This window comes from Petaurus breviceps, unplaced genomic scaffold, assembly GCF_028583685.1.
Source record: "Petaurus breviceps papuanus isolate PSGF00001 unplaced genomic scaffold, PetGlider_PUasm1.0 126, whole genome shotgun sequence".
In the NCBI taxonomy this organism is placed as follows: Eukaryota; Metazoa; Chordata; class Mammalia; order Diprotodontia; family Petauridae; genus Petaurus; species Petaurus breviceps.
In genome coordinates, this window is record NW_027185655.1 from 8,319,246 (window position 1) to 8,343,015 (window position 23,770).

Consider the following 23,770-nt stretch of genomic DNA (forward strand, 5'->3'; position numbering starts at 1 on the left):
AAAAATTAGAATTATTCAAAAATGTAATGAGAACCCTCAGTGGATTTCCTATAACCTTGGGTCTTTAATCAAAGGCTGAATGGTCACTTGGTGAGCGTGTCATGATTGAGGATTCTTTTATTGGTATGGACACACAAACACTAAAAATCGATTTTAGTCCTAAAACCCTGTAATTCTGTGAGTTTGGTTGGGAAAAAAATTGACCTGAGGGGCCCTCCAGTGGCCATGGTTCAGTCTAACAGAAAATATGTATGTTATTTAGCTTGAGCTGTGTTTTGATCAAGGAAAGGTGTAAGAACATTGTCTTAGAGAACCAAGCCTTGCAATGGCAGAACTTAGCCAGCAGCAACCCAGCAACATATACCAGCCAGCAGCAGTGTGCAGAAATAGCAAGTGGCCCCTTTAGAGGCCAGGAGGGATGATGACTATGGAAGTGGAGTAAAGACCCAGTAAAGCAGTAACTGGTTGCTGGGGGAATGAGCTAGGAGAGATTCTTGACAAGACTCAAACCAGGGAGTGACAGTTGTCTGGGGGATGTTCTTTCTATCACTACTGGAGTGGAAATCTATGGGAATTAGGATGCTTCCTAGGAGGGGCTGGTGGAGATTCACTTTTGTTACATACTTTGCTAAGAGGTAAGTATGGCATAGTAGAAAAAGTTCCAGACTTGGAATCAAGAAGACCTAGATTTAAATTTTGCCCCTCACACTTAGCACTTAATTTCCCTTAATTTCTAAAAGCCTTATCTGCTAAGTTTTGGAGGGTTTGGGGACCTGTCAGTCCTGCACTGGAGAAAACCCAGGGCCTTGAGCTATTGAAGTATTTACTAAACTATTCTGTTCTAATAAATGATTTGCAATTTGATCTGTGGTTGCTGAACTATATTGGTAGAGAATGTTCTAGATGGGGGCTTGCGCCATCTTGATCTAATTATAAGTATCAAAAACATGGTAAATGAAAACAGACCTTGCTAATCAGTGGCTCCTACATCTTTCAGACCATGTTCAATTCTGGGCTTAGAAACGTGAAGTGAGAGCATTGGTTGTTTTTAGCCTTTTTTGTATCCCCAGCATTTAATACAATATCTGACTCTAGTAGGCACAGAATGCTAGTTGACCGATTGAAAATATTACTTCTCTGATTCAATTGGTTTGACTAATCCTGATGATCACAAGCTTTCTGTTCCTTAATAGTAGCCATCTTTACCCTTACTCATACCCTGAAAAAGTCACTACCACCAAAAACTCTCTGTCCCATAGGATATTCAGTATCATCCCACATCTGAGACCCAAGCCACAGCTAAGGTTTAATTCAGGACCTGGGTTCAAATCTTGACTGTCTATGTGGGCAAGTCACTTCATATCTCTGGGCCTTGCTTTTCTCATCTGTAAGATGAAGGGTTTGGATCAGAAGATTTCTAAGGGTGTGGTTAGGTGGGGCAGTGAATAGAGTGCTGGCCCTGGAGTCAGGAGGACCTATGCTCAAATCTGGCCTCAGACACTTAACACTTAACTAGCCATGTGACCTTGGGCAAGTCACTTAACCCCAATTACCCTAAAAAAAAAGAAAATACGATTTCCAAGGCCTCTCCCAGCTCCAAATTCTAAGATTCCATGATTTGCAAAGGAAGGATACAATAATAAAACATATACCAAATGTTAGATAAGTATTTGCTGTTGTTCAGTCATTTTCAGTCATGTATGATTCTTCATGACCCCACTGGGGGTTTTTCTTGGCAAAGATATTGGAGTAGTTTGCCATTTCCTTCTCCAGCTCATATTATAGAAGGGTAAACTAAAGCAAACAGGGTTAAGTGACTTGCCCAGGGTCACACAGCCAGTATCTGATGCCAAAATTGAACTTGGGAGGATGAGTCTTCCTGACTCCTGGCCCCACTCTATCTCCCATACTATCTAGCTATCAAAAGTGACAGTCCAGATAGAAAAGGGCCTAGAAAAGCAGGCAGACCTAATTAGACATAACAACTGGGTGTTTCTAACCTCTTGCCTAGGCTAAAATAAATCAGCCTGAGGAAAGAGCTGTGGCCAACAACCATCTTGTCCAGAGAGAAACATCACGAGTCTTTTTATCAAAGTTTCTTCTGAGCTCGTATCTCTTTCCCAGGTGTTTTTAATGAATCTTCAGCTATGCCCTTACATCCCAAGTGAACGTCACCTCAACAATTACATCACTGTACTCTGCTTCATAGGAAGGCATCGAGGAATCCTAAACAGGATACCTAATAAACATCATTCCATATCCCACTCACTGCTCATTCATACTCAGGTTTTCTTAGAAAAGCTATTTCCATACATTTCTTACACAAGATTTAGGGACATCTGAACTGTTTTTCTTGGGCATGGATTTGTATGAAATATTAGAAAGAATGGCAAACAATTGTTCTATTTCAAGAATCTTTGCTATGTACTGAAAGTTATATCAAAGCAAAAGAAGGTCAGGGTATTCAGAACTGGAAAGATGGACCAGAGAGGCCATTTAATCCAATCCCCTCATTTTATAGATGAAGAAACCAAGGCCTAAAAAAGAGAAGCCCAAGATCATGTAAGTAGCCCAGGAGAAATTTGAACATCTAAGTCAATAGGAACCCTCTAACCCAGAATCCAGTGTTCCTCCTTAAATCTCTGCTGTTTGAATGTGAGATAAACAATTGTTACCTTCAGAAATTGCAAAAGAAAATTTTATCTTAGCTTAATATTAATAAGACCATTATTGATATTATTATATAATATTATATTAATTAATATAATAATATTAATAATATCTCCTCTGTATAACTAATATTTACAAAAATTTTTTTATAGGCCATCTCCTCCTTTGGAATATAAGATCCTTGAGGGCAAGGATTAGTTTAATCCTAACAATAACAACCACAACCCTGGGATATAGGCTCTATTACTACCCAGCTGAGACTGATAGAGGTTAAGTGACTTGTCCAGGGTCACACAGCTAGTATACTCGGGATTTGAATTGAGGTCTTCCTGACTCTAAGCCCCAAACCATACCCACTCTGCCACCTAGAAGAAGCCTTTATTAAGTGAATGAGCATTGTTTTGGAACAAAGCACAGAGTCTGAGTTGAAAAGGGATTCCCTCTAGAGATCCACCAGGTGATCCCATTTGTGGATGAAATTTTGTTAGCTCCATCAGCCTCAAAATGCTACCAAGCCTCCAGGATGAGAGCCATAATTGCACCAAAGAGCTAGCAATGGTCCTCCATGCAGGAAATTGCAAATGGACAATTGCTATCATCTAAATTATGTATAGAATTCTACAGAGCTGTTGTCACCCAACCACCACCTAATTCAGAAGCACCCCTAAAAGAGATCAGCCTGACTGACTCTTGGTGAGACATTTTAGTACAGCACAAAAGGTGCCCTCAACTTTCACGGGGCTTCCCTCAGACAAACCCCAGGACCAAGAAACTCTGTTCATGTTCATTCAAAAACACCCTTGCCAGCATACTTAACTTTAATTTAAGTTGTATTCTAATGAATGATGTGAATTAAGCACAGCAACTATGGTTCATTCACATCAAAGGCATTTAATTTAATCATGTAGTAAGGATAAGAATAAAAGGTTTTTCCCTATAAGCCTCTGACACATTTTACTACAAGCATCAGTGGGAAGAGGGGTTTGGTGGACATGGGGAATGCTTATGGTCAGACCCCTGTGGGCAAGGCTGACTCAGACCCCCAGGTCCTCCTGGGGCCCTGTGTTTGATGGGCAAACTCCCTCTCATCTTGTGTAGCCATATGTGGGGTCTCTAGGGTCCTCTGAGGTGTTTCTCCCAGCTGATCTGCTGTTCCTCAGTGTTTTGCAGCCAGTCCTGTGGTCTTGGCTTGGGGCTACCAGAAAGGGTTTTCCTGGGCAGGAGGTTGTAGGGTTTCACTCTATTTTCACCTCCCAGCTTCATCTGGAGACTCCCAGAGGAAAAACAACTGCTGTTATTGTTTCTTTTAGCTTAGAATTCAAAAGTCTGTTGCTGTAGCTCATTTTGGGAAAAGTGAAGTTTTTTTAACACTTGATTTTCAAAGTAGAGAAGAAGAAAAAAAACCTTTCATGACTTTTCCTGCTATCATAACATAATATTTCTATTAACCTTGGTTAGAATGGGGCATTCCTCTCCAGTAGAAGACTCTTCACCCAAAGCACCAAACTCTTTGGAAATCAGGCCAATCAAAATTTATTAAATTCTTACTATGTACTAGGTACTGTGGTAAGTACTAGGGTTAAAAGAGAAAGGCAAAATGCATGGTCCCTGCCCTCAGGAATCTTATATTCCAGTGGAGGAGATAGCCTGTAAAAAATATCTAGGTAAATATAATATATTAGATACATACAGAGCCGATTTTGTTGTTGACTCATTTCTGATTCATTGAAAAACCCCATCTGGGGTTTTCTTGGTGAAGATACTGGAGTGGTTTGCCATTTCCTTCTTCAGATCATTTTACAGATGAGGAAACTGAGGAAAACAGGATTGACTAACCCAGGGTCACCCAGCTAGTGTCTGAGACCAGATTAGAACTCACGTCTGTCCTGACTCCAGCCCAGTGTTCTATTCAATGTGTCACCCAGCTGTCCCATACAGAGCAGATAGAAGACCATTTTAGAAAGACTTTAACAGCTGTGGGAACTGGGAAAGGCCTCCTGGAATAGGTAGGATTTGAACCAAGCTTTGAAGTAAATCTGGTAGTGGAGGTGTAGTGGTAAAATAATCCATGAATAGGGGACAAGCTAATACAAAGTTACAGAGATGGGAAATGGAGGGTCATGTTCAGGTACTGTAAGTAGGCCAGTGTTGGTCTGTGCCTAGAGGAGAATAAAGTAGAAGAAGTTAGAAAAGCAGGAAGCAGCCAGCTAACAGGGGCCTTTAGTAACCAGTAAAGGACTTTATTTCCGTCCCAGAGGTAATTGGGAGCCATTCAAAGTTGTTGTTGAGGGGAGGGAGGTGGTGTTACACAGTCAGATTTGCCAAGGTCACTCCTGAAGATGAGTGCCCTGAGGCTGAAATCTACATAATCACCTTCATTTCCTGAACATCAGGTTCCACTCATGTTAAGGGTCAGAAAAGTCATGTAACTAATTGCTTAATTTCTTTATGTTTAAAAATCTGTTTTCCAACTTCATCCATTTAGAAGTTACTCATTCAGCATGCTGCCAAAGTCTCTCCAGGTTCAATTCTGAAATGCACTTAGCATCCTATTGATATGGGAGTGAATGGGAGGGGCAAAGGGAAGGCACAATGACAAAGCTAAGCCCAGGGTGCAAGAGATATCTTTCCACCATCTAATTGCATTCCCAGGCTTTGACTTGTTAGATGTGGCCAACAGGTCTTTCCAATCCATCCTACCTCAGTAATTCCCTATCACAGGATTTATAGCTAAAAGGGCCTTATTTTTCAGCCCTGTCTGATTCTTCATGGCCCTGTTTGGAGTTTTCTTGGCAGAAACACTAGAGTGGCTTGCCATTTCCTTCTCCAGCTCATTTTACAGATGAGGAAACTGAGGCAAACAGGGTGAAGTGACTTGCCCAGGGTCATATATCTACTAAGCATCTGAAGCCATGTTTGCACTCAGAAAGACGAGTCTTCCTGACTCAGCACTCTATCCACTGATATGCCTTTAAACTCAAATCTCTCTGGCTCTCAACGATTTACCAATAATAGGTTGCAGTCCAAACCTCACTTCCTCATTCTTTGGGTTTAGATGACAGAGAGTGAGAATAAATAGCGACTATTTCTGTTCTGGTCAGAAACTCTGATGGGCTTTTCCTCTTGGACTGATTCTTTTGTGAAGGCAGACTAGGCCATCTTTTGCCTTGATCCTTACTTAGTCTTTAATCACTGAATGGGTGTTGCCTCAGACAAACAGCCATGAGAAAGATCTTAGTTTAAAAAAGCCTCAGGTTTCCCACTGCATCTGCGGCCATCACCAGTCGCCCTGACCTATGTCTTACCACTGGATTCGGATGACTCTGGAGGACAGAATGAGGCTGATGACTTTGCATAGCCTTGCCTCACTTAAATCCAATTCACTTTCAAGTCAAGAGATCACCCTGTTGATGTCATTTGTCCTCTTTGAGAACCAAGGACCAAGGACAGTTACAAATGACTGCATCACTTACCTGCCCCAGAAAAGGGATCTTAGAGGTAATTTAATACAAACTCTTCATCTTACACAGGAAGGAACTGAGTCCTAATGCACTTAAGTGACCTGCCCAATGTTAGCCAAGCTAGTGAAACTTGTGTTTTGACTACAAATTTAGTGCCTTGCTATTTCATTTATTTCCAACTCTATTATTCATTAACAATGCTAAAATAATTTCTTTCCACATCCCTTTTCTTTTTCCCCACTCAATCTTGCCTTATTATGCCTTATGTGCTATTGTGTTATTATTCTGGGGCCCAGAATCATGACATTGCTTCCAAGAATTACAATCAGTTATTTGAATAATTCCTACCCAGCAAAGAAGAGGTTTTTGCTACATGTGAGTTCTTGGCAATAGTGTTTCCAGCCTTAGAAGTGAAAAGCAGAAGGCAAAAGCCTAGCAAATGATGGATGGCCTTTCCTTCTCAAAAACTGATGACAAGGAAGGAGGACACCTCAGTTTCCATGAGAAGTGGAGGGGGCAGGGGACAAGAAGAGGGAGGCAAGGTGACAGACAGCATTGGCAGGCAGAGGAATAGAGGGGCAGAGAGACTACAGGAGTGGCCTGGGGCTTTTCTTCACTTACTGAGTCTATTTTACATATGCATAAATTAAAAACATCTTCCTACAAAAGAAGGAGGCTTAATTTGGACCCATGTGTAATAAAGGCTAGGATTGTGCAGGAGTGTGAATCTGGTTAATTTCTCTCCCAGGACCAGAACAGAAGAGGCCAGAGTTGTTTTCCAATCTGGGAGCCAAAGCCCTGAGGGCTTAGGGACTGTGACAGATGGTCATTACGTTATAGTAAACAGAACTCTTCTCTGTCATTGTGTCCTTCAATGTCAGTCTCTCTTCCCTTCTTTCCTTTTATACCCATGGCTTTCTTTTAAGGCTTACAATAAGCCTGATTACTAAAATATGTGAGATGTTTTCTATATGAGAAATGTCATACCACAATAGATTAATCGTTCATCCAACCTAGTGCTTTTAAATTTCCTTAATAGACAATTGTTAGATAACAGATGTACCATGAATCTGTTATGCATGAATTTACCTAAATTCTATGAAAAACTATATATTATCCTATTAAATTCTAAATTCTATTTAAATTATATATTATTTTAGCTGATAATACCTCTTAGAACATAGAGTTCTGTGATTATTGTCTACTACTAAAGGAGGAAACTCTCAACCTGAGGTTTCTGACCTGTTTTTTTTTTAATTTAATATTTTGAAAATGATTCTAGTATAAGTGATTTTCTTTTCTAATTTGTATTTTACTTTATGTATTTGAAAACATTACTCTGTGAAGGTGTGCAGAGACTGTCCAAGGGGTCCATGATACACAGAAAAAAAGATTAAAAACCCTTGGCTCAAAGCAAGATTCCCATTTATTTGTCTTAGACTAATTTTGTTTCCCCGTATTCCCTAGTTGTGATACTCAAGTCAAGACAAGCTAGCAAGCATTTATTAAACTCTGACTATGTGCTAAGCATTGTGCTAAGCATGAGTCAAATATAAAGAAAGGCAAAAATAGTCCCTGTCCTCAAGAAACTCACAATTTAATGGGAGAAACACCATGCAAATAGCTGTGTGCGAGTAAGATATTTACGGGATAAATTGAAGATAATCTCAGAGGAAGACATTGAGACTAAGGAAGACTAAGAAAGGCTTCTTTGGAAGGTGGAACTCTACCTGAGACTTGAAGGAAGTCAGGAAGGACAAGAGATAGAGATATGTGTTTTTATGTGTAAAGAAAGGGGGACCAGAGGAAAGAGAGAGAATTCCAAGCATGAGGGAGGGTCACTGAAAAGGTACAGAGACAAAAGCTGAAATTGTCATGTGTGAGACACAACAAAGAGGCCAGAATCACTGAATTGTTAAATGTATGAGGGGCATAAGGTAGAAGAAGGGTAGAAATGTAGAATGAGGGCAGGTCATAAAAGGCTCTAAAAGGTGATTTTATATTTGGTTTTGTTTTGATCCTGGGATTAATAGGGAGACACTGGAACTTGAATAGGGAGGGTGACATGGTCAGAACTACACTTGCAGAAAATCACTTTGATGGCTGGATGGAAGATGGACTAGGAGTAAAAAGAAACTGGAGGCAGGCAGTGCCACCAACAGGCTACTGAAGTAGTCCGGGCATGAGATGATGAGGTCTGTACTGAAGTAGTGGCAGGGTCAGAGGAAAAAAGGAAACATATTGAGAGATGTTTCAAAGGCATAACTGAAAGAACTTAGCAACAGATTGGATACAGGGGGCAAGAATGAGGATTTGAAGATGACACTGAGGTTGTGACTAAAGTGATTAGGGAGATGGTAGCATTGGTGAACAAACAAATTAATATATTTCACCAACTATGTATCTTATGACTTTATAGCCTTCGGTATTCTCAACCATTATCCATTAAAATCATAATCTAATTTTTGGATTCTTCTCCAATGGTAAGTCCTTTAGGCCCTTCTCTGGGCTTCGCTAGAGATGCAGAATCTTTTATTTTCATTTATTTTTATAGTTTTAATTTTTGTTTTTTTGAGACAAAGAATCTTTCTCCTCTTTTTGAGGTAGTGGCAACCATGGCTTTGACAAGAATTAGGAGTTGATTTTTAGCTGTTGTCTAGTACCCTATACCTTGACACCAGCCTTTAGTTGACCTCTTAGGGCTGGGGGATAGGGGAGTTAACAACAAGCAGTATGCAGTTGCCAAGTTCAAAGGAGATTGTGTACCCAAAGTATTTTATAAAATGCCATGTGAATGCAAAGTATTTGTTCTTTGGATTTATGTTTTCCTAGAATAGTCTAGAATGATTTTTGCTATTGTTCAGTCATCTTTTCAGTCATGTCCAACTCTTTGTGAACCCATTTGGGGTTTTCTTGGCAAAGAACCTGGAATAGATTTCCATTTCCTTCTCTAATTTTACAGATGAGGAAACTGAGGCAAACATTGGTTAAGTGACTTGGCCAGGGTTAAACAATTGGTAAGTGTCTGGATTTGAACTCAAGAAGACAAGTCTTCCTGACTCCAGGCCCGCTATTCACACCTAGCTGCCCTGGAATGATTCTTAGAACCTTTTTTAAAAAAGATCTTAACTGGTTCACATGAATTCAACAAAGGTATTCTTTGGAATTCTCTTTTGGCCCATTTGCCAATTGACCTTTTATTGCCTTACCTACTATGTGCAAGGTACAGGGAGGTTAGATATGACTCAGATCTTATTCTCAAGGAGCTTATAGTTTAATGGGAATGGAGGGAAAATATGGCAATAATGATGGCATAAAGGAAAATGTGATAAATACAAATGAGAAATCCAGGCAAAGTGTTATGAAATATTTGAAGACTATAAGATATCACTTTCTCTTTCAGGAATTAGGAAAGATTTCATAGATATGCTGATATCTATGTGGATCTTTGAAAGAAAAGAAATATTTCAATATATGGAGATGTACCCTCCTTCACCTACCCCCAATAAATTAATTTTAATTTAGTTTGCTTATATTTTATTCCTATTTATGTTTATATTCTCTCTACCAATAGAACACAAACTGCTTAAGAGCAGTTAATTCTTTTGTCTGTATCCTCATTGTCCTTCACAGTCAAACTTAATTCATTTAATCAATGCATCTTAAATACATGGATGAACTGATGTATCAATAATTGAATGAGATAGTTGGGAGCAGGAGATATGGAGCCCATTCCAGCCTTGAGGGTTGATGGTACAAGCAATATGTAGGGATGGAAAAGGTCAACAAGAGAACAGGGTGAAACCATCATTTTATATTTTAACTCCGTTCCCTAAGTGAATTGATGATTTTGCATTTGCCCACATTTTGAGACTGTTCTGTTACCTCTTCTAAACTTAATGGGAGTCTTGAAATTTTTCCCCATAAACTTCACATTTGAGTCTCTGGAAGATCTCAGTTTTACCAAAGCAATACTTCAGATCATCTCTATCCTTTTCATCCCTAAGTGTCTTTTGCCCCATGGTCCCATTGATTTTCTAGCAGATTCCCTGCCTCTGATGTATTTAAAGAGTCTTTTATTGTTGACTTTATCATCTTCGCAAAGATGCTTTTTGAATCCTTTTTCTGACCCAATTTCTAGTCAATGTTTGACCTCCAACACTTTACAGACTTTTTTTTTCTTCTCAGTTCAGTAATCTTCACTTCTTTTAAATGTTTTCCTCCTCTACCCTCTAACCTCTTTTCTCTGCTGGCTGGTCATATACAGTTTTCATTCCAGTCCCTTGATTTTTTTTTTTTTGATCCACAGTACACACTTTTCCTGGACTATCATTAATTTTTTTTTTTAACATTCCAAAGATTATGTCTTTTTTGAAACATTTCTTTCAATTTTCTCTTAGCTAAGCCTGCCCCAGTGATCTTTCTTCTTTGCAGTGAGATCCACCCTAAACACCAAGCCCCAAAGATCCACAGAGATCTGCTCTAAACACCAAGTCTTGAACAAAAGGACCTGACTGACCAAAACCAAGTCACACAAAGTTCTCATTTCTTAGTTTTTTCCCTATCTTGTTACTTGAAATAAAATTGCAACTTTGCTTCTCTACCTTTATAATTAAAACAAACAAAAATCACATCAAACCAAGTCACACATCCAGATAAACATACATCAGTGAAATAATAGCAAGACTGGAGTCACAGGATCTGGATTCAAATCTCAGCTCTATCACCTAAGTAAAGTAATGGGGGACTAGCCAATGAGTGTGCAGTTCTTAGAATATGTATGGATTTTCTCTTCCTGGTGGGTTATGCAGATGATGCTCAATATTTTCTGTGTTCAACATAAGATGTGAAAGTTTATTGATCTTTTTTCCAGTCATGAATAACTGAGGGAGGAATGCTGTTGCTGCTGAATTCCTGATTGACCTCAGAGCTGGAGGGGCTGCTGTTGCAGAACTGTGGATATAGACATTCTTTCTCTCTTCCCTAATCACTTTCAAGTGAAGAGGATTTCAGCAAGTTGCAGGGTTGGGGAGCAGCGGTGAGACCTATTTCCCACCCACTCACCATATGGCTAGAGATGCATATTATCTGTTTCTTTTGTTTCTGTGCAGTTATTCTTTCCTTATCATAGATGAATAAGCATCTAGAAATAGACCAGACTAGTTTACTACTTTATGAACTTCAAAATGTCAAAAGATTCATCACAGGTCCCCTCAGCAAGTAGACTCAGTAGCAGAAACCACCAGACTGGGCAACAGCAGTAGTTTAGTTCAACCAAGAACGAGCTTTGAGGAGTGTCTCGATTGACTCAGCTTAGCAGTAGGTTGAACCATCAATGGAAATACTACATCCTGAAAGGAGCTGGCCCAGCTGAACATACTATCCTCAGACATGAACTTGCTAGAGACTCTATGAGTGGCAAAATATATACCTGAAGCCAGGAGCCATAAGATATCTTTTAGTCCCTCATGTTCTCTACATATGAAGTATAATATTTCTACTTCAAGCATGAGTTCACTCTCTTGAGGGACCTTGTGTTTGTGTAGAAAGCATAATCTTGGTTTAAAGGAAGGCTTTATACTATTTTAAGTATAAACCCACTCTGCCTGGGGAAGAGTATGTCCCTCATTTTCAAGGGGATTTTAAAGATAAACTTTTATTCTTGATGCTGTCTCTTTTTCAGTAAATATCCTCTTTTGTAAAATTTAATTGATACCAATTGGTTAATTCATGTTGGAGGAATCACCTTGGATGGAGGCTCATGTAAAATAGTTTTAGGAATCAAAATTCCCTCAGGGTTACTGCTACAAACCTAAAGGCAGGGGTAGTCAGCCATCTTCTAGGGACCAAACATGACAATGGGAATGGAAACTAAGTGAGTTCAGCAAGAAATACAATACTTGCTTTCTCTGTGACCTTGTGCAACATATAGTCTTACGGCAAAAACTTTATTAACTGCAAATTATACTGTTATTAATTAAAGATAAAGGTGTACTACCTTTCATCAAATAGTTTTAGTGGTACCAGATAAATAGTGAACTGCTACAGGCTGTTAAGACCCACTGGAACAACATGGAGCCCTCCCTCAGTCCACTCTGGGACTTAGTTGCCCACAATGGAGATATTGGCTTGTTTGGAGTAGGAGCTCATAGGGTAAGCCTGCAGAACTGCCAACTACACAGACTCCACAAAGAGTGACTCTAGTCATAAATCAGTGAACCCTTGTCTACTCAGGACTAAAGAAGACAAAAGTCATTTGGAACAGTGTGGTTTTTAGATACATTTGCATTCATGTTAAAAAAAACCAATATCAACATTGTTTTCTAATGGCAAGGACAGTCCTCCCCCTTTCCCCCACCCTCCCCAGCCAATAAAAAAGGCATCACTCCATCATTTGTAGGCCTCTCATGGTTACTCTGTGGACCTGTTTTGATCCTTAAAGGAGAGACTCTATCTGATGGATGTTTGTTTTTTTTTTAATCCCCCCTGGCCCATAGCCCTGTGCCTTGAACTTTGTTGTTTAATCATGTTCAGTCCTGTCTGACTCTTTCTGACCCCATTCTGGGTTTTCGTGCCAAAGATATTGGAATAGTTTTCCATTTCCTTCTCCAACTCATTTTGAGGAAACTGAGGCAAACAGGGTGAAGTGAGTTGTCCAGGGTCTCATAGCTAGTAAGCATCTGAGGCCAGATTCAAATTCAACCAAGCCTGGCATGAGATCCACTGTGCCCTCTGACTGACCCTACCTTAATAAGAGCTAGATGAATAAATACATTTTAATAGATTCTTGGTTTTCTGTACATGAGGTTTTTAAAAAGAACTGTGTATATAGTATTTTTTCCAATTACATGTAAAGATAGTTTTCAAAATCCTTTTTATGAGATTCTGAGTTCCAAATTTTTGTCCCTCCCCCCTCCCCAAGACAGCAAGCAATCTGATATAGATTATACATGTACAATCATGTTAAACATATTTCCCTGTTAGTCATGTTGTGAAAGAAGAATTAGAACAAAAGAAAAAACAAAAAAAGTGAAAATGGTATGCTTTGATTGAATTTAGTTCTTTCTCTGAATGTGGTTAGCATTTTCCATCATGAGTCTTTTGGAATTGTCTCTGATCATTGCATTGCTGAGAAGAGCTAAGTCAATCATAGTTGATCATTGTACAATGTTGTTACTGTGTACAATGTTCTCCTGGTTCTGCTCACTTCACTCAGTAGCAGTTCATGTAAGTCTTTCCAAGTTTTTCTGAAAACTGTCTGTTCCTCATTTCTTATAGCACAATAGTATTCCATTACATTCAAATACCATAACTTGTTCAGCCATTCCCCAACTGATGGGCATTCCCTCAATTTCCAGTTCTTTACTGCCACAAAAAGAGTTGCTACAAATATTTTTGTAGATGTAGGTCCTTTCTCCATTCATATGAAGTTTTAAAATATAGTTTTGAATTATTTTAAAATTTCTCGTAAACTATATGCCTTATCTATATAATTTTTAAATTTGTCATTTCCCTCTCGATTTATTCAGTAGAATAGCTTTTTTTTTTCTTAAAGTCATAATGTTTCTAAGTTATGATAACCAAATCTGGGAGTAAATAATAGAAAAGAAAGTCCTATTCAAATTAAGTCTGAAATACACTATCTTGGAGTCAATCTATGAAGGTAAACTCAAAAGTTATATAAGTATAGCTATAGAACACTTTTTAAAGGAAAATTAAAATAATTTGAGGGGATAGTCATTGCTCATGATTGGATCACATCAGTATGATAAAAATAATAATACTACCTAAATGAATGTAAATATTTGTTTCTACATCAATTAAACTTTTTTTTGAAGCAATTGGGGTTAAGTAACTTGCTCAAGGTTACATGGCCAGGTGTTTCTGGGTGGGTGCTAAGTGTCTGAGCCCGGGATTCGATCTCCAGGTCTCTCTCAACACTGGAGCCGGTGCTCTTATTCACTGTGCCACCTGGCCACCCCATCAATTAAACTTCTAAGGAGATCTTTGTAGAACCAAATTAATACACTTTATTTAGAGGAACAAAAGGAACTAAAAGGGAAATAATGAAAAAAGTAGGAATAAAAGGGAAATAGCATTTCTACAATGAGATTATAGTAATGACCAAATCCAGAACAATTTTATTTCTAATTAACGATGATAATTTGCAGCAGCTAGGTGGCACAGTGGACAGAGTGCCAGTCCTAAAGTTAGGAGAGCCTGTGTTCAAATCTAGCCTCAGATACTTATTAGCTGCATAACCTTCTATTTATTCCTGTTTGCCTCAATTTCCTCATCTACAAAATGAGCTAGAGAAGGAAATGGTGAGCCATTCTAGTATCTCTGCCAGGAAAACCCTAAATAGGGTCACAGGAAGTTGGACCCAACTGAAATGACTCAACAACAACAAATAATAATAATTTACAATTAATAAAGTTTGTGACAAAAAAAATCATGAAATTGAATTGTCTGAACTTCTAAAATAGGGACTGAAAAATCTTGGCCTCACCTTGCCCTGGATATTTTGTCAGGTTTTTAGCAATGAATACAACATTCCCACTAAATTTTCTCTGCCATTTTCTATGTATAATCAACAGTGTGATTGTGGACCCTAGAGTTTGGCTGTGAAGATCTTTCCCTTCTCCTATTACAAAAGGCAGGAGTGTGATTCCTCCCAGACCACACCTATGTCCACACACTTGATGGCATTTGGATAGAGGCTTCCTTTTGGTCACTTCTCTCTCTCTTTCATTAAATGTTCAAGCACCTAGTTATGGGGAAAAAAATCCTCACAATTTTGTCCTAAATTTTACCAGGGCCTCAAAATCTATTTGCATAAGCCTTTCCTCGTTGGCAGAGATTGTTTACTCAATGCCTGCATAAGGGGTAGAGTGGGCAAAAGCTTGGTAGGACAGAGATTCTGGTCATGGGGCTTCCAGCTTTGAGAGAGAAGACACAGTTTCAGATTCACTTCAAGGAGAGGTACCTGAAAGGAAAGAAAGGACTCTGAGAAGAAAACAACATATGGAAAAGTTGTGCTTCAATCACTTCCTTATTCTTAGCTTACTACACTAGAGATTTTGTTTTTTTATTTTTAATTTATGAAATAAAACAAACATTTCCATAATATGGTATACTTAAAAATAAAACATGGTTGCACATGAAACTAAATCATTATGTACAAGTTGCTATTCCAATTTTTTGATTTTGAGGAATTTCCCTTGATTTCGATCTTAGATTCTGTTGGTTGAGGGGAGATAATTCACACCAAGTAGGAGAGCTCATTTATTCTGTGTATTGTCTGGTATATTTTCATCTGTACAACTTCTCTGATTTCTTCTGTTTGCAATTGAGCGGAATGAATGAGTTTCTTTGCTATTTGCTACATGTTTTCATTAAGAAATGTATTTGCTGGAAAGGGAGTCAAGCCTTATATATATACTTGGGGCACTCCTTCCCTGTTAAGAGGTTTAAGAGCACAGCTTTAACCTTAAACATTGTTTCCCCTGGATTGACAATATTTAGAGGTTATATAGAGATAATTTTAGCCCAGAAATCCTTCTCTGAGAAGAGCACAGTAGCTAGCCTCATAGGCCCAGTCTCCTGCTCCCCTCCTGGAAGTAATCAAAGTCTGTTTTGAGAAAGAGCCTGAGCTACTTTGAGGAAAAGTCATGTGGGCACTCATAATGTCCATGGGTCACACATACCCCCCCACCCCTTACATGAAGATTCATAACTTCTTTAAATTCAGTGGTTTCAAATATTTATTTATTAAATTTTGGAGGGCAATTGGGGTTAAGTGACTTGCCCAAAGTCACATGGGATTTCAAATATTTATAAAGTGGGTGACTAGGTGGCACAGTGAATAGAGCACGGGCCCTGGAGTCAGGAAGACCTGAGTTCAAACCTGGCCTCAGACATTTAACACACACAAAAAACTAGCTGTGTGAACTTGGGCAAGACACTTAACCCCAATTTCCCTCCAAAAAGCAAAAAAAAAAAAGATTGAAAAAGTATTTATAAAGTGGAGATAACAATACATGCCTTACAGGGTTGTTGTCAATAATATGCAATAATATATGTAAATACTTTATACACTTTATAGCCTATGTAAATGCCAGCTATTGTTAGCCTCCATGTGCCTCAGAAAACTCTTTTTTTGTGTGTTGTCTAAGTCATTGACAATTTCCATAGCAGGATTTTTTTATATACTGATGAAATAGAGAATTTGTGTATTTTAATGCATTTAGTATTTAATAATTAACATAACTAGTAACACAATAGTTAACATAATCCAATAGTTAACATTAAATAAGGTAGGGTGACTAAAGGTTTGCCTCTGAGTGCCTACATTGGGGACATGGAGGAAAAGATGCTTCCTCCCCATTCCTGTCTGCCCACCATGGTTCTCCAATCTGTTGACAGTCTTCATGGTTCTCATGACACTTCTCCCTGGCCCTATTCTGCTCCCACCCTGGTGTAATTCTTCTCTTCTAGGGCTTATCTTCTTCACCTGCTATTTCTAATCCCACCCTATGTTCTTCCTCTGGGACTTTAGACTGAAGATGGGGTGGGAGGGAGGCAGGATGGATTTCTAGGGAAAGGCTACCTGCTCTTCCAATGTAACTATACACACCTGAGGAGTAGGGACAGATACTGTGTCTTTCATGAAGTTCACCTCAGGTCCTACCAGAGGCAGGATTCCTACATTTTGAGTAAGCTTTTCCCAGCCCGAATCAATCTACTTTCTCCACTTACAGAACCATGGAACCCTTGTGATGCCAGTTTTGTTCCACAACCCATCATTCCACTCTGCCCCAGCTGAATTTTCCCCAGGCATCAGAATTCCTAGTTTCTGCTCTTAGGGTGTATTTCACCTTTCCTAGTGACCCAATCAAGTCCCTTCCTCAAAAATGCAAGTAAAAAATTAGAGTAAAAATGGCTGCAATTACATGATGGTATGTAACTCAGACATTTAACAGAGATTAATGACTTTATGCAACTTCAGAGCTCCAATATTTCAAATTTATCTTTTTTCCTATCTGAGATGTAAATGCTTCAAGCTCTTTCCCTCCCCCATCTGAACTTTAACAACTTTGACCATAATGTAATAGCTAGATGACTGTAAACATCGAGATCACATATTTATCTTTCACTTGGCTTACTCCTGAGTCCATTTCTTTCATTAACATTAAATCTGTGTTAGGGATTCAGATACAGGTCTGATGAAGAGAAGATTAGATCTTATGGACCATGTGAAAAGATAAATGACAATCCCACAGTCCAGGCAATTATAAGGTTAATATGGCTCAGGGAAAGTCTTGATGTCACGTTTCCATTAATGAATTATGTTCATCACAACTCATTTATAATCTAGTGGCATTAAGAATATATTATTTAAACTAGTGGCCACAGCTGCACATCTTTACCTAAATCTCCTAGGAATCCATTTGACATTCAGATCAAAAGACATGGATTCTATACATCACCTTTCTTAAACACACACACACACACATACACATGCATACATACACACACATCTCCCCCTCCCCCCGCCAAAAAAAAAGAAATAACTAACAAAACAAAAACCTTTCCTTCAAGGGAAGACAAATTTCATCATTGAGTATTAATCTATTTTTCTTCTTCAGTTTCATTACTTAGTAGCCAGTCTCTTTTTTTCCTTTGTCATTGTAAGTGGTGAAAAAAAATGAATGCATCAAACAGAAATCAAAAAGGTCTTTTCTTGCTAGCTTTTCTTCTCAGCTCTGACCTGGCTAATAAAATCTTGTGTTTATCAATAGACACTTTATTTAGTTACTTACTGCATGATCTCCATTACTTATCTCACTTCTTTTTTTAAAATGGATTTTTATTGCCATATTTTATATTTATATCACCTAGATTTCTCCCTGTGACCCTCTCAGAGAGCCATTATGTTTTTTTAATTCTTGTAAAGAGGAAGAGAAAAAAGATGCAGTGAAACCCATCAAGACATTTAAAAAATATCACATTATAGGTAATGTTCCATAATCATAGGCCCTCCTCTTTCCACACACACCCCTCCCCAAACATTTGCAAAGAAATGGGAGCATTTGTCCTAAATCTCTCTTTTGACACCAAACTTACTCTTTTGGCAACATTTCTTTTTTTTCTTTAATTTAATTTTTCCAATTAAAAATTATTTTTCTGTTTCCACCCCCCTCCCACCATTGAGGAGAGAAAAAGAAAAAGAAAACCTTTGTAACTAACATGCATTCAAGCAAATTAAATTCCCATGTTGGCCATGTCCAAAAATATATGTCTCATTGGGCACCCACATTGGTGGACATTTAATGAAGAGGTAGGCTAAGAGTTCTCAACTCCTCAGAATTACTTCATCCTTGTGAGAAGGGGAGTCAGCTGGGAGCATGGCCTAATCATGAAATTCAAGTTGCCTCCAGAAATCTGGGTTAGGAAAACCACCCTAATAAGGATCTTCCTGGCTTTGCTTCCTCTTTGTAGACCAGGTCACCCCCAACTTTGGTTGGAGACCAAGGACACAAGGGTCACTTCTTGGTATTGTGGCTTTAGTGCTAGCTGGCTTCTGTTTATGGGATAAACATAGTGAGGGGCCCTGCCTGGGCAGGTGCCTTGGGACTGGAAGCAATTGCATTCCTTAGCTGGAATGGGAGTTCTCTTGAGTTAAGCTAAAAATAGAAATATGCTTGTCTTGACCAAAAAGGGACTGATACAGATTAATATTAATTATCAAATGACATAACATTAAAATCAATTTTCCTCACAAAAAAGGTACAAAATCTTGCCTTAGTAACAAACTGCCTTAAAACCAGAATGGATCAAACGGTAATTAATGAATCTTAATAATATTCCTAAAACAAAATGAATGAGAAAATAAGGAAATGTAACAACTCACATTAAAAAAAAATCCACTTTGCCTGAAGACAGATCAAGGAGAAATAATTTAACAATCCAAGGATTTTCAGAAATTTATGACAAAAATAGAACTTGGATATCATATTAGATGTGGACAACTTTTTAAGAGATACAATGAGAAAGGTGAGGAACTGTAATGCCAAGCAAAGACAACTTCCCAAGATTCAAAATACCAGAATAGCTGCTCTCCGTTTTATTCAGTGACAAATTAAGAACAGAGAAAATAAAAATACAGCATAATTCAAAATACAGCATTCACCAAGTATAATTCAATAATTTCCAAGTACTACTCCACCCCTGGACATTACATTCATTTAGTCAATCACAAAGCCCCTCTTCTCAAATGGAGATTAGTTTCCAATCATAAGCAAAGTACATTCATTTGGTCAGTCCCAGAGCACAAAAAAGTTAAAAGTTTCCTACCCTTGGATCACAGCTGAATAGGCCATCTACCCCAGAGTAACAACAAGCTTAAGCACAGCATTTAATACCCAAAGAGAGGTCTCTTCTTCATCTTGACCTGAGGCAAGTTCTCAACAATCTTTGTTACTGGGGAGACAAAGCTTAACAAGGCCACAAGATACATGGCCAGTGTCCTCATTAATTGATTCTCTCTCTGCAGAACAGTCCTAGGACCCCTGAAAACATTATCAAAACCTTCTTCCAGGATTTCTGTAAACATACAACAAGAAAATCCTTCTTCAGGGCTTCTGAACCAACAGCAAGGTTCCACGACCTCTGCAACAACAGCACTGTCCTTCACCAGTGAGCACAATTCACTCTCTGTCTGCAAAACAGTCTCAGGACCCCTGAACCAACAGCAAGGTTCCAAGACATCTGCAACAACAGCACTGTCCTTCACCAGTGGATGCCATTCATTCTCTGTCTGCAGAACAGTCTCTGGACCCTTGAAGCAGCAGCAAGGTTCCAGGACCTCTGCAATAACAGGACTGTCCTTCACCAGTGGACAAATCTGGCAAAACAACATCAAAACAAATACACAAAGTACCAGCTTAACAGCCATGTCTCCTCAGTCCTTGGCAGCTCTGGGTGGCAACTCTCAAAAGTCCTGGGCAGTTTGAACTGGCCCTCAGCAATCCTCTCCATCTCTCTGCCTCCACACTGCTGCTTCCAAAAAAAATTCTTCTGCCTCTCTCTCTGCTTGTGCCTCTTTAATTTCACATCACCAGCTCCTCCCAGTTCAGCCCTCTCTTTTCATGTCAACAAGTCCATCCCACAAGTGGGATTCACAAGCTATGGGTTTTAACACTCAACAAAACCAATAGAGGGGATCTTTAAATTCCATTACTATTACAGACATCCAGCCAGTCTGTTCCAAAGATACCTTGGCCAGAGTAAGGCACAACTGTGCATCATCATGCCCAAGTTTTATTGTGATTACTGTGATATGTACCTCTCTCATGATTCTCCATCTGTGAGGAAGACACACTGCAGCAGGAGGAAGCACAAAGAGAGTGTGAGAGACTATTATCAAAAAAATGGATGGAAGAACAAAGCAAGAGCCTGATTGAATAAAAGCAACCACTGCATTTCAGTGAGGAAGAATTCCTCCCAACCTGTTCTTGGCTCATCCCCTAGGAGGGCCTATGATCTGACCTCCTCACCCTAGCATGATGCCCGCCACTTCCTGGAATGATACCTGTGGAACAACCTTCTGGCATGAGGATGCCCATGGGAAGCCACATGACTATGATGCCTGGCTCTCCAATGATGAGACCCTTTCCTCATCCCATGATGGTGTCCACTTGCCCAGCAATGCCCATATCAGACAGATAAAATGGAGAGAATATAAAGAAATCCATTTCCATTTTTTGTTCTATTTTACCAGAACATCATGGTTCTGGGTCTCAGACATGAGTTTCTTCCCCCTCCCCCTTTTAAAATGTTGGCACTCTTTTACATCACTGTCACTTTCCCATAATTCTCCTCCCCACCCTGTGTATCCTTTCCTTTACTCCCTTCTCTATTGTATCCCTCCCTGTACCAGTGTATCTCTCCCCTGTGATAAATAAGCACAGTGAAAAAAAAAGTTTGAAGTGGGGAAAGTGGAGAGAAAGTTTTTTTTTTTTTTAAAGAGAGGGCAATAATTTGAAATAAATAGGGTGAGAGGTACATAGAGAATAAAGAATATAAGAGAATATAATGGAAGGAAAACAATAATAATCACAACGGAATATGAATGGGATGAACTTACCAATAAAATGGAAGAGGTTAGCAAAATGGATTAGAAAACAAAATCCACTAACTCATTGCTTGTAGCAAAAAAGCTTAAAACATAAAGACTCACACAGTTAAAATTCAAGGTTGGGGTAAAAAGCATCAACGGAAAACAAGAAAAAACAGGGATAGTAATTATGAGAATTTTTAGGTCAAAGAAATAAATCACAGAAATGATAGATAATTTGATCAAAGAGAAACAATAAAGATGAGACAACATTTCAAAATCTTGGTGATGTAGCCAAATCAGTCATTCAGGGAGAATTTGTATCTCTAAATATTTTTACTAACAAAAAACAAATGAGAAAGAACATGTCAATGAAATGAGACTCAACTAACAACACTAGAAAAAAGTAACAAAAAATTTAAAACTACAGATAAACAGCAAAATAGAAATGCTGAAAATTAGAGAGGAAATTACCAAAAAAGGGGGGGGGGGAATCATGCACAATTTATTTAATATGAAAAACTAAGAGCTATTCTAAAACATCTAATAAAATGGATGTCATTAGTTAATTTGATTTAAAAAAAGAAAAAGAAAAACAAATTGCTGATTTCAAAATAAAATGGAAAATTTCTAATAAATGAAGAAGATATAAAGGATATTATGAAAAACTATTTTGCCCAACTATATAACAATAAAGACAAGAACTGAAATGAAATAAATTAACATTTACAAAAATTAAAAAATATCCAAATAAATAGAATAAGAAATTTGAGAATTTAAACAATTTCACAGGGAAAAAAATCAAACAAGCCACAAACAAACTCCCAAACAAAAATGGCAGAACCAGATAAATTCACAAGCAAATCCTATCAAAATTCAAAGAACAATTAATTCCAATACTACATAAATTGTTTACAAAAATAGCAAGAGGGGATCATATCAAATTCCTTCTATGACACAAATTTAGTCTTGATACATAAACCAAGAAGAATCAAAACAGAAAAAGAAAACAATAGATCAATTTCCAGAAAGAACAGATGCCAAACTTTTAAGTAAAATGTTAGTAAGGAGACAAAAATAATATAAAACAAAGATTATGCACTATGACCAGGTTGAATTTATACCAAAAATGCAGGGTTGGCTTAATATTAGGCAAACTAATTAGTCATATTAACAATAGAATCAATCAAAATCATATGATAAATACAGAAAAAAGCTTTTGATAAAATACAATACTTATTTCTCTTAAAGAGCCAGAAAACATAGGAATAAGTGAATCTTTCCTTAAAATAATAAATCACATGTATCTAAAACAAAGAGCTCTATTATTTGTAACAGAGAGAAATTAGAATCTTTTCTAACAAATTCAAGAGTGAAACAAGGAAATCCATTGTCACTCCTTTTATTTCAAATAATACTAGAAATGCTGGGTATGGCAATAAGATAAAAAGAAATTTAAGAAATAATTGTAGGTAAAGTAGAAACAATTTTTTCTCTTTTTGTAGATGACAATAATATACTTAAAGAACCCTAAAGAATCATCTAAAAATTTTAATCAAAGCAATAAACAACTTCAGCAAACTTGAAGGATGCAAAGTATACACATATGTTTACGTGTATACAGACACTGAGGGAATTTTTTTTGCTTGACTATGCATACTTGTTACAAGAAATGTGTTTTTCGTTTCCTTTTTAATGAATAGAGGTTGAGACAGAGGGAAAACATAGATTTTTGATTTTTTTTCAATAGAGAGGGGTTTATTATAAATGTGGAATGGTGCATACACTTCCAAATTAGTATTATTAACTTAACTGTCTTACTTTGTTACAAAAGACATGATGTGGGAATAATCTGTAAACATTTGTAATACAAAAAACAAAGCACACCAATACAACTTAAAAAAAAAAAAGACACGTCTTTGGAGATTCTGTCACTTTGTGGACACATATCAAAGAAAACAGCAAGCCTCTCAATTGTTATTAGGTTGACAAATATCTGTCTCAAGTATCCCTCTGCTCTCTTTCCCAGGAGCCATACCTTATAACAAAGAATATAAAAGAGAAAAATAGTTCAACAAAATTAACCAACACACTGAATAAACCTGACATTATGTGTGGTGTTTCACTCCCCCAGTGCCCACTTTCTAAAAGAAATCAGTGACTTTCCATCTCTTCTTTGGGGGCAAGCTTGGCCACTGTAATTTCATGGCATTTATTTGTGATTTGTTTTGTTTTTGCTCTTTCCTTTTTTATTTTTATGGTCATTGTATATATTATTTTTCTGGTTCTTTTTTTTTACTTAGCTTCTCTGTATTCATCATATTCTTTTCTAACAGAGAAGCAATATGACATCACATTAATGTGCTACTACTTTCAAATCTCGGTTTCAAAATTGTTAATTTTTAAAACTTACTATTGAAGTATTGATGCGAGGAGACCAGTAGATGTCACTATAGCCATGTGTATTTGAGATGGGGCTTTTCTTAATTGTTTAGGAAAGCTCCATGGATTCACATAACAT